This window comes from Protopterus annectens, chromosome 10.part0 (assembly GCF_019279795.1).
Source record: "Protopterus annectens isolate FY-2018-M chromosome 10.part0, PAN1.0, whole genome shotgun sequence".
Taxonomy (NCBI): domain Eukaryota; kingdom Metazoa; phylum Chordata; order Ceratodontiformes; family Protopteridae; genus Protopterus; species Protopterus annectens.
The window spans coordinates 1031395142-1031407816 of record NC_056744.1 but is presented as its reverse complement, the minus strand read 5'-3'; positions in this window follow the sequence as shown (position 1 = coordinate 1031407816).

The window sequence follows — 12675 nt, the reverse complement described above, 5'->3', positions numbered from 1 at the left end:
TGGCAGGACAGATTTGTGTCCCAGAGACTCCCCCATCTATGGAATAGACTCCCTCTCCACATCAAGCAGAGTACCTCTTTACCCCTTTTTAAGCACATTCTGGATAACTGGATGGGAAATAGAAAATACATCCCTGGGATTCCACCCGTGTCCCTGCTGGACAGGGGCATCGGGTGCTGATTTGTCTATGCATGGGCTAAACTCTTGGCTAGGCTTATAAGTTCCTCAGGGCCAATAGCCTAGTAACTTCCTATGATCCTATGAAGTAAAGCATAAAACACTATGTACACTGAGAGTTTTGAACAGTGTTTATGGCAACTGGGGAAAAATAGCCAAGTAATGGTCACTGGAATGGCTGTGTGGGGGGCTCTAGGTTTTCACCCCCTGCAAAAAATCCTGTGGGCTCTCCTGCTTACAGGGCATAACACTACTGCACTACTAACTCTCAGTAACTGTCTTATAGTCACGCTGTGCATCAGACACATATTAGCATGTCCCTGCATTGACAGAATGGAGGACAGGGATGTAGCACAAGTATCATCACATGCATAGGGTATGGTGTGGAGTTGCCAGAGGCTTAGGCTGTGCCACATAGTGGACATTGTGTGTGTGTGTGTCTGAAGGGGCTCTGGTCAGCTGGGCCATGGAGATGAGCTGTGTGTGTCTGGGGGTGACCTGCATGTGACAGCAATGTGTGATTGTGTGCTGCCATAGGGGGTCAACAGGTATGGTAGCCATAGCTCTCGGGCAATGATATACAGGTGTTGAGTACACAGTGACCTAGCCAGAGTACGTCAGGAACAGTCAGGGACACCTGGATAATGTATGAACTTTGCCTGAATGACATTCACAGAGTGAGAGGAGCAGACTGACAGTACATCATGTGATATGGCAGCTGTGTCCAACACTACTGACTGTCACTATTGTCTAATACACAATCCAGTTGCATTCGTACTTGAGCTGACCATTGCTGAGGGGGCTCAGGGGCCAGAGCTGTCATCTGTGTCACAGCAGGCAGAGCCAAAAGGAAAGTGTGTAGCTGCTGGACAGCGGACTAACAATGACACATAATTCCAAGATATTTACCACAGACCTCTATTGTTGTAATCCCTATTTCCCATGCCTGCATCCCCCCACTGCATCTGATTACATGGGAAATAATATTACATGCCTGGAATAGTGCTGTACTCCTTTATGTGCAGAAATCCTGTGGTAGAATGCTGGGTTAGCGCAGTATGTCATCATAGAGAAAGTCACATACCTGTGTACCATAGGCAGTAGCTTACCTTTTGTAGGTAATGCTCATGAATAGCTGATTGCTGTGCACCAGTCTGTGGCTCAGACTTACTAATTGCATTCAGAACAGCTGGGTTGCATTTTCATTAGTCAAGTCATGGCAACCCAGTACCGCATTTGAGGCCTTCATGTAGGCCTTTACTCTTTTCCTGGCCTGTGAGAAGGACATTATTGAGGTGTGGGGACTACAGAATCAGAGAGGATAGGTTGAAATACTGTCCACTGTTTGGATTTATGTCGTATGCCCACAGTTTTGCATGCTTTGTTTTGCTATTGTGAACAGACTTTCTGATTATGTGGCAGTTTACTGCTTAACAATATGGGTTGAGGTCAGCAAGGAGGCAAACAGATGTGAGTGTCATACATCATTTACATCAGAATATGCATACTGCTGCAGTAGCCGCTGGTTATCAGCTGTGTATGTTTGTAGGGGAAGACTTTGACACATGTCCCTGTCACTTGACCATCCTCTCCACCCCTTTATGTATGGGTGTTGTGTGGATTCCCTGTTCTAGGTGTTTGGGAGATATGGTAGGGCTGTAGCAGATAGCTGAACATACCGATGCATATGTTTCAGGCTGCAGCTGCTGCATTCTACCCAAATGTCACACTGGGGATTGTGAACACATTGTAAAACAGCAAGATGTATATGTGAGTGAGGGAGCTTTGTCAGCTCTGTTGTCACAGCATAGCCAGGGTGAGGGTACCCATAACAGACCAGATGAAGCATGTGCCTCTGGTACATATGTTATGTAACAGTGCCAACCAGAGAGTGATAGGCAATATTTAGGACACCTATATATTTTTGTGAGGTGCTAATATGGGTGGCAGTGACTGCAGTAGCAGAAAAAAGTTGTGCTTAAAATTGCACGGCTCAGTCATTTTATTGTTTGACAACCATTTACTTGACATGCAGCACACTGGAATGGAAGCCAGGACTGTGGGTGGAAAAACTGTTATGCATGCCAGGAATGTAACAGATTGATCTATGGAGTCAATACTCTAGCAGGTGTATTTGCAAGACATATGTGCGTGCATACAGTCTGTTACACAGGATTGGCATGAGCATGTATGCTTGGATGGGTATGGTATGTGACATTGAACTGTCTGTCACGATTTCATAATCTGAATGCATACTGACTTGCCAGTACATCAACATAAAGCATAGGTTGTGTGACAAGTGTGCCGAATGTAGTTGGCACAACTGTGGACATTCTGCAGGCATATCCTATGCCTCATGTACATCCATAAACATTTATATGTCCGTGTACTGGTTTGGTGTCTGTATCACAGTCCCAAGTACATTGTCATTTGTCCCATTATATGTACAAGCATTGTGTCACTGGCAATAAGGATATGTTTCTGGAAACAGCTGTTTTTCCTCAGAGCTGAGTGGCCTAGTAGGCTAATGCACTGTGCTGTATTTTACAGGGTCCTGGGTTTGAAACTTGGCAGGGATGAATATTTTTGTGATGTGCATCACTGATAATCAGGATATGTTTCTGGAAACAGGCATTATTCCTTAGAGCTGAGTGGCCTAGTGTGTTAATGCACTGTGCTGTAGTTTACAGGGTCCTGGGTTTGAAACTTGGCAGGGATGAATATTTTTGTGATGTGCATCACTGATAATCAGGATATGTTTCTGGAAACAAGCATTCATTCTTAGAGCTGAGTGGCTTAGTGAGCTAATGCACTGTGCTGTAGTTGACAGGCTCCTAGGTTTGAAACCTGGCAGGGCTGAATATAAGTGTATGGAAACACCTGTGAGTCTTCAAAGCTTAGTGGGCTAAATGTGTATATCATAATGGGCAGGATCTTGGTTTCAATACTTGCCAGCATCATCATTTTGATGATGTGCAGAATTATGTCAGAAAGACAGAAGGTGAGTAAAGCAGCTTTAATCATGTTTGCGTGAAGCGCCACAATGCAAAGTGGTGCTTAACCCCACTTGCAGCCACGCTATTTCCAAAAAGAAAAGAAAAAAGGGTGATAGGAAAGTGGTGAAATGGGGGCAAGCAAGGGGAAAAACAATGTGAAAGGCAGGTAGGGATGTTCAGGACAGGTGTAGAAAAGGACCATAGCTCTCCACTTCTTTAACAACAGCTGTGGAGGTTGTAGACAATTTAGAATTTGGAGCCTCACATTCTAGAGAGAGGGGTGTGGGTGACATAACTTTGTTGATTAATTTGTGTAATGATTGATTGATGGCAGTGTAGGTAGGGGCAAAATTGAGAGCTATGTATGGGGTGATATTTTTTGTGGGACAGATGCCCATTTTTTTAAGGAGAGAGTGTAATGTTGAGGAAGGGATATAGGTACATGTGGGGAGGTAAGTTCGGTAGGAGAGGCAGCATTTCCAAACAAACAAGACAGACAAGACATCAGACAGGGTTGGTGTATGACACATGAGGGGGGTAAACACCTTGGATGGGGAGGGTGTTGTGGAATTGGAGAACCAAGTGTCTCCAGATGGCAGCAGTGGGACTGAGCTCCTCAACCATGGGCAGTCGCCATTGCTTCTTCACGGCCCAGAAGGTAGCTGTGCTGGGGGCTGGGAACCTGGGCCAGCCTTCCCCTCAAGGTGCACCAGTCTGCCATCAATCTGGTTTAGTCAATTGTCCATATCACACTGGACAATCCTGCATACCATCCCTGAGAGCTGTCGCTGTGTGACTACTCCCTTTCTGCGCCTGCAACCAGGGGGAATGGGGCCTGTCCCCTGAGGCAGTTCCACCCATGGGTGATTCAGGACCAGTGAAGGGTTTAGCTCCAGATTGGGTCCCAGATGTGCTGGGACCCAGTGTCATGGCCAGTTGAGGTAGGATAGGTAGATCCACAGGAACCAGTCTACCCACTAGTGTTATAGTGATGAGGTTTTTTCAAAGTGTCTAGGTTAGTCATGCACAGCACATTTAAACGTTAGTTATAACAGCATGCAAGGGTGTTCCAATTAACCCAGAATGATAATATTGCATAGCATACAGATCACAAGAATAAATGGAATAACAGTCAGTATTGTAACAGCATGCCAGTAACAGTTACGGCATAAGGACAACAGCATTGGTATTTCAACAAGTTATGTTAGTATGCAACCATTGTAGTATATAACAATAATAAAACACAAGGCCCAACATTAGGTTTTGAGATCAACATATGTAAAAAGGAAACCATATCCGTAGTATAACAATAATAATTTGTGATTCAGATGAGGGGTGAGGGGGAGACAGAGACATTCCATTAACAACAGTATAGGCAATATTGTTTGCAACAATACTGTTCTATCCTCTACAGATCTGTCCTTGCTTTATGTATACAAGTACCCTATAGCTTATGTAGCACTTAAATACCTCTCAAGCTATCTGCTTGGGATAGGATGGGTCAAGCTGTAACACCTACAGGTACAAAGGTACAGGGACTATTACATGTCAGGTGGACATATATGACTACCAAGATGTACTGTGCATGCTTGTTGTGTGAGTGTGCTACTGACATACTTTGACTGGATGTTATATGTGTGTCCAAGGGTTTTGGCAACAGTGGTCACTATCAGTGACAGTATGATACTTGAGAGACATGTATTGTGCACAGTACAGACAGTTTACATGTATCCTGCCGTCCTTGGCAGACATAGAGTTAGACTATCAGCAGACATTCACAGATGAACCAGGCATACAGCCATACCAACAATAAACAGTTTTATTTGTCTTATTAACTAGAAATAGTAGTGTACTTGTTGATGGTGTATTGAATGAAGTCTTATTACCTTGCTGAGGAATGCTGTTTACACACTAGTACATCTGGACACAGAAATTACTATACCATTCACACAGCTACTACACATTGCGGGTGCTGCAAAGAGCACTACTGGCTGACATCAAAGATTGAAACAATACTAATTTCATGAACTTTAATCCTAGTTTGACTTAGGAATAGGCACTATTCCCATCATGGTATTAGAAACCGAAAAGACTTGGAGAAATTAAAAAGGCAAAAACTACTACAGACATTTATTTACCTGTAAGGCCCATAGGGAGAAAATCTGTTAACAATACATAACTGTTTCTATACATATTGAGTAGTACTTGTCTGTTTCTATAAATATATAGTACTACTTGTCCCTGGATTTGAACCCCAGTCTGTGTGTGGAAAAATGAACAACATACATATCATTTATCAAATCAAGCTACTGAGCCACTGCTGTGTGTTGATTGATTGATATGTGCCTAGAGCTCACCTGGTAACAAGTTCTGACCTGGTAATATGGGTAGAGTGTCACACAAGACTGCAATGACAGTTGAACACACATATGCATGACATTTATACATGACAGAGATAGTAGGTGAAGTGTGTATTAATACTTTAAATGCAGGTGTACACATTTAACCGCTAGTAGATGGGATTATGTGTGATGTATACAGTCCATATCAGGGCGCTGGGTTGCTTACTTGACCCATATACAGTTGCAGATTGCATCGGCATAACTCATTCAGGAATGCATATAGCTGAAATGCAAAGGTTAACACAAGACAATCCTGAGAGAAACACACTATAATAACTTATACATTACTAATCTAGGTTCAGATCTTAGTGCAGAACAAATATCATAATGCATTATATCTTGTAGTACAGCTCCACATCTATACTTTAGCAAAACAGTTTTTTATCGGCCAACCTTCAGTCACTTCATGGTATTATACCCGTGTTTACTTCACAGCACTTGTAATACTCGATTTCTTGACCAACAGCACAAAATACACATAACATTTGTCAAAACACAGCTTTATTCGGGGTGACATGAAACAGTGATTGGTATACATCTAGCAGTCTTTATTGCTGAACACTTTAAATAATGCAGGCATTGAAAGACAGCTGTTATTCTACCTTGTATGCAGTACTAACTTTATTTCATTAACAATTCTGACTGCAGTTATACTTTATTTCCTGAACATTATGAATGCAGTTGATTTATTCCCTTCACATTATGAATGCAGTAGTACTTTATTTCCAGAACGTTATTAATAATACAGTATACACTTGTTATTCCTTAACATTAGTAATGCAGTAGTAACTTTCTTTCCTTCACATTAGCAAGTTTCATGCTTTCATCTATATTGAACTGTACCTGGCATTACTCACTTATATCATTCCAGGTCTATGAACATATTTATTGCAGTACACACAAAACAGAGTATACCTACTGGCAGTTACTACTGTATTCTTTCTTAATTATATTAGTATATATTGCAGGATATATCTGTACTCACCACACTCTTGTTGCAACCTGGACAGGCACCCAGGTTGCGATCTCTCTCCTCTGCAGCTGTGGGGAGAGAAACACACCATTATGTGTACCTGTCTATCAGATATTCATACTAGACTTTGGTAAAGCAATGCTTTCTATACTTACAAACTTGTGGGGTATTGCCGTCCTGAGCATCTTGGATCCACTGGGCCAAGAGTTCCCCCTTCCTATGCTTCAGGTTGTCATAGTGGGGGATACCAGTTGCACTGTTAAGGTCATGTGCCAGCCAGTCCCAGGCTTATGATTTGGTTTTCCAACCCATGGTACTGGCCCTACAGCAGCCAGATATCATGGTCTTTCATGAGGAGCCCAACCATGACCTTGGACTCCAACATGCAACACCTCTGTGCCTGGAAGTGCACACCCTCTCCGTCTCCTGCCATAGTTCCTGCATGGGTCAAACTCCAACAGGTTCTGGCTGTATTCCCACCTGTTCTGCTTAAATAAGGTTGTTTTCCCATCCTTTACCACCATTGGACCATTTTTAAAAATGCTAAGCAAAGCTTAGCACCACACAAACCTGCTGAGCTCAGCTGAGCAGTGCTTACAATAGCATTGCTTAGCAGTGCCCAAATCAGCTAAGCAGAGTTGTTGGTTGCTAAGTACTGCTAAAATGGGTCCCGTTTAAGCATTGCTTGGCTTGGCTTCAGTGTTTAGCAGAACTTATCTAAGGGCAAACCAGGATTCATTAAAAATAAATATATATATATATATATTGAAATTAATTGTTCATTAATGATACTTTATTTTTATGTGTATCTATTTTACTTATATCTCCTAACTTTATGTATTCTTATTACGTTATCTTTGAGGTGACTTTAATGTATTGGACACTTGTGTGGAACTGGGGCTTTTCTCCTCAGGTCTCCACTGAAAATGGGCTTATGACCCAGGAGGAGTAATCTGGTTAACAAATGTCAATGTATACATAATTAAAAATATATATTTGTATAACATTTTGCTATCACATGGAAAAGCTGAATGGCCTGTCTATATATTTGAACTACTGCATACAAGCCTGTGACTCTAACCATTCAGCTACCGGGGATATGGTGAGTACAGTTATTCATTTCTATATAGCTCTCAGTTATGTTTAAGCACTGCTGAGCACTGCACAAAGCCATACAAACTTGCTCAGCTATGCTTAAACATGACCTTTAAGTTAAAATGAAAAGTATCCGATTTCTATTTTTAGATATCTGGCACATGTTCATTGCTAAGTGCTGTGCCATGCAAACACACACACACACACACACACACACACACACACACACACACACACACACACACACACACACACACACAAAAAGAAAACATAGTGAAATATTTAACTTTTATATTTCAGTGCCATCCTGTACTTTGACAGTGTAAGGGGTGTGTCACTCATCTCCGGACACTGTAACACACCCCCTACACTGATTCAGTAACTGTGTTACATGGCTCTCCCTCAGTAGTGCTCCTTCATTAATATGCAAGGCATGCTGCCGAGGGGGAGTCACAGACACTGCCATGGTACCCTCTGTGTAGGACTTACACTGTTCTTACATGGAGTTTATTAAATTTCCACCTATGTCTATGTAATGTAATGTAATAATTCATTTAACTTTGTATACTGCAAATTTCTTTTCTGCACTAATTACTAGATTCATGAAATTCCAGCTTAATGACAGAGTTCTATCTACAGAATCCCATAAAATTTAGAAACAATATAGAGGTATGCTAAAGGTAATGGCTTGTTTAGTTAGTTAGTGATTTAGTTATTTAGTTAGTTAGTTAGTTATTAACATATGACTTGTTTTCACATGAGACTCAAGGCAGCATTTATACAGAGTGGGAAATTTTTATCCTAGACTTTCTTGAATTGTAAAAAGGAACTATTAAAAGTGATTGAAAAAATATAGACTTTGATCCATACCTATCTTGAATTTCTTAATAAATTTATGACTTTATTATGTCTGTCTAGTTTTTCATTTGTTAACCATATGTAACTAGAGTTTTTCTCCCCGGGTCTCCACTGAAAATGGGTACCTCATGATCTAGTTGGACTTTCCCTGTAAACAAATGCCAAATAAATAAATAAATAAATAAATAAAATGGATGAATCAAACCATGGGCAGCAGCAAATTAATGATAAAAACTTTGTTTAATGGTAAGCGCTTTTGCAGTAAGTATAGCTGCTTCATCAGACACTCCAGTAATACAATCACATGCATTTAAACCAATAACAGCCAATAAAATCGCACATACAATTACATGTGTTAACAGAACAATTGCTTATTTAAAGGCATATAAAAGTTTTATACATATAAAACTTTTTAAAACTTAAAATCTTCATCTAAACAGTCCCCTAGTTTTATGATAGCTATACTTGCTGCGAAAGCGCTTACCATTAAACAAAGTTTTTATCATTAATTAATTTATCATTAATCATTAATTTGCTGCTGGCCATGGTTTGGTTCATCCATTTTATTTGTTATATTTGCATTGAATTGTTGGCTGAACCATTTGCCTATACCACACTTGTGTTCTCTTTCAAATAAATAAATAAATTTAGGGTTTGAAATTCCTGATGACAATTATTCTATATCAGTAACACCAGGGTCATATTAATTATTTAAATTCATATTTAAGAAATGACAGTATACATCTACTTGACTTCCACAGGGATTGTATTTTTCCCCATTGAGTTTGAGCAGTGTCTGGCACGTATCTTAAAATCCTCATTCAGTCCTGATTGATATGGTACACACAGATGTCACATTGGTCAGAATCATGAAAGCAAACACATCTATGAGGCCCCAAAAATACCAAGATGGTAAGTTATGACTGAAAAAAAGAAGATATTGAAAATATGCAGTACATCCAATTAAATACAGTGTTATATATTTGTCAGTTTTCTATATTTACTCCACAAATTTTCAGCATCTTCATTTTGCAAGACTTCTTCAAGAGTTAAACTTAAACAAATATTAGTTTTATGTTTGAAAGGTGATCTTCCTAACTTTTTTGGAACAGTTCTTTATGGGATACAATAGAATCACATTGCTGCAGTTCATAGGGGTCCCATAGATAGAAGGAATCTTTATTTTAAGTTTGTATACCAGGATGATTCATTTGTCACTGGCACTTGTTTTCACCAGAACTTTTGGAAATATTGAACTGATTAAACACTGTGATCCCTCAAGGATTAAGACATAATGAAGTGCAAGCTATGTTGTGTTGAAAGCATACTCTGTTGATTTCTGAACCATAAAGAGAGTGCATTTTTAATATGAAGTTACTGTAATCAGTATATAACCTTTGTCACAGGTATATGAATATGCTTCCAACCTTAGTTCTTCTGTAAGAAATGGATACAATTAATAAAACCTGCAGGTAATGGAATATATGGGAAAATAGCAACATTTTATTTTATCTATTTATTTATTTTAATAGCAGTTGGTTTACCAGGATAGTCCACTGGGCCTAGAAGAACCCATTTTCAATGGAGTCCTGGATGATTCATTTGTCACTGGCACTTGTTTTCAACACAACATTTGGAAATATTGAACTGATTAAGCACCATGATCCCTCAAGGATTAACACATAATGAAGTGCAAGCTATGTTGTGTTGAAAGCATACTCTGTTGAATTTTGAACCATAAAGAGAGTGCATTTTTAATCTGAGGTTATTGTAATTAGTATATAACCTTTGTCACAGGTATATGAATATGCTTCCAACCTTAGTTCTTCTGTAAGAAATGGATAAAATTAATAAAACCTGCAGGTAATGGAATATATGGGAAAATAGCAACATTTTATTTTATTTATTTATTTATTTATTTTATTTGCAGTTGGTTTACCAGGATAGTCCATCGGGCCTAGAAGAACCCAATTTCAATGGAGTCCTGGGGAGAAAAGCTCCAAAAACAAAACAATAATTACTATAAAATTACAATCGAAGCTTTTGTTATAGTAAGTACAAAAGTACTAGTAAAAAAATTGCATTTAAACATACAATTTCTAAAGGATAAATGACAATCAAAGTTTAGGTTATACTAATTACAGATAAAATATTTTATTTAACAAAGGCAATTTCTGAGATAAAAAGTGTCAGCATTATAAATCAAGTGTAGTTGTTTACACATGGATCGGTTCCTGCTAAAACCATGTATGGAATCCAATAAGACTGAGATAAAGAGAGGAGAAGAGATTAAGAGGGGTGGGAGCAGAAGCATTCCCACTGAGAAATTAGGTGTGAGTGGAGTGAATTTTTAAAGGAAGAGAGGTTTGTGGTGGTACGGATGGATGGAGGTAGGGAGTTCCATTGACGTGTGAGGGTGAAGGATAGGAGATTTTTACCTGAGGGATGGATAGGTTCATGCAGTTCTATTAGGTTTTGATTATTAGATCTTAATAGTCTTTCAGGGAGGTGCATTTTGAGGGTTGAGGATAGGGAGGGACAGAGGGAGGTGGGTGAAAATGAGTTTGTGGGCATGAGTAAGTTGAATAAAGGAGAGATAAATGGGCAGCTCTAACCAATTTAAATGATGAATGGCTAGACAGTGATGGGTAGAAGACTTTTGGCTTGTGGCAAACTTCGCAATTTTGTAATAGCAAGAGGAGAGTTTTGTCTTAAGAGAGGATTGTAGGTTTGTTAGAAGTGCAGCACCGCAAAGAAGAGAAAGGGTGAGATATGTGGTAGACAGAATAAACTTAGTAGAAGGAGTAAGGCAGTGATTGTGGCGGTAAAGCATGCCAAGTTTTTGGTGGGGTTTTTTTTATATTTATTTGTAGGTGATAGGTGAATTTGAGCTGGTCATCAATGAGGACACCTAGTAATTTAGCCTCAGATACTAATTCGAGAGATGTATTGTTATGACTTTTGATGGAAAATGAATTCTTGTCAATGATGGTTGTTTTTGTAGGGGTAAATAACATTAGTTTGGTTTTTGAGGCATTGAGTGCTAGGTGATTATCTAACTTCCATTGTTCTGTGGTAGAGAAAGCTTCTTGTGTGAGCTTTATGAGTGTGGGGATGGAGGTGGCAGAACAGATTATGGTTGAATCGTCGGCATATTGGATAGGTTTTGCATTAGGGATTGAGCAATGGAAATTGTTTATTAATATATTGAAGAGGAGGGGACCCAGTATGGAACCCTGGGGTACTCCAGTGGGGGTACCAAGGAAGGAGGCGGTAGCTGTTTTCCATTTCACTGCTTGGTGTCTATATGAGAGATAACTATCAAACCAATTGAAGGTGGAAAGGGATAGGTTTAGTTTAGAGAGTTTAGCTAGGAGAAGATTGTGAGATATTGTATCGAAGGCCTTCGTTTTATAAAGTGGTAAACTATTGGTTCGGTTGCTCTGGTGTGATATATCATTGTTATGATGAATAATTGCACAGCCTTTTTTTATATCTCAGTGCAGCACTGCATGTGAGGAATGACTGGGCTGGTTATTACAAATCAGAAACAGATTTCTGTCCATTCAATGACTGTCACTTGCATGTTTTGTAGTCTGGCACTCTGCTACTCTGGCTAAGGAGTGGCCATTAGAGTGTGTGTGTGTGTGTGTGTGTGTGTGTGTGTGTGTGTGTGTGTGTGTGTGTGTGTGTGTGTGTGTGTGTGTGTGTGTGTGTGTGCACCTTATGTACCCTTCTTTTATACTTTCTCTAGACGTCATGCTAACTTTTATTTTACAGCTTTTTTAACTCAGTATTTCATGATTAGCAAATTTTAATCTCTTTCCTCCTTAAAGCCTTAATACTCTATCAGCTTAGCCCTTCTCAACCCTTCCTTTTTAACTGATGGAGGGTATCCTCCCCTATCTTCAGTACCCTCCTACCTATGTATAGCATCATTATCTAATAAAAAATCCATTTTGTTTCTGTATCACAAGGTCATAGCTGAACTTAGCCCTTACAAGCCTAGCCAAGAAATTAGCTCATGATCTGAGAAGTCAGCACCAATGCCCCTGTCCATCAGGGACACAGGTGGAATCCCAGGGTGTACTTTCTGTTCCCCATCCAGTTATCCAGCTTGTGCTTAAAAAGGGTTAATGGGATACTCTGCTTGACATGGAGTGGGAGTCAATTC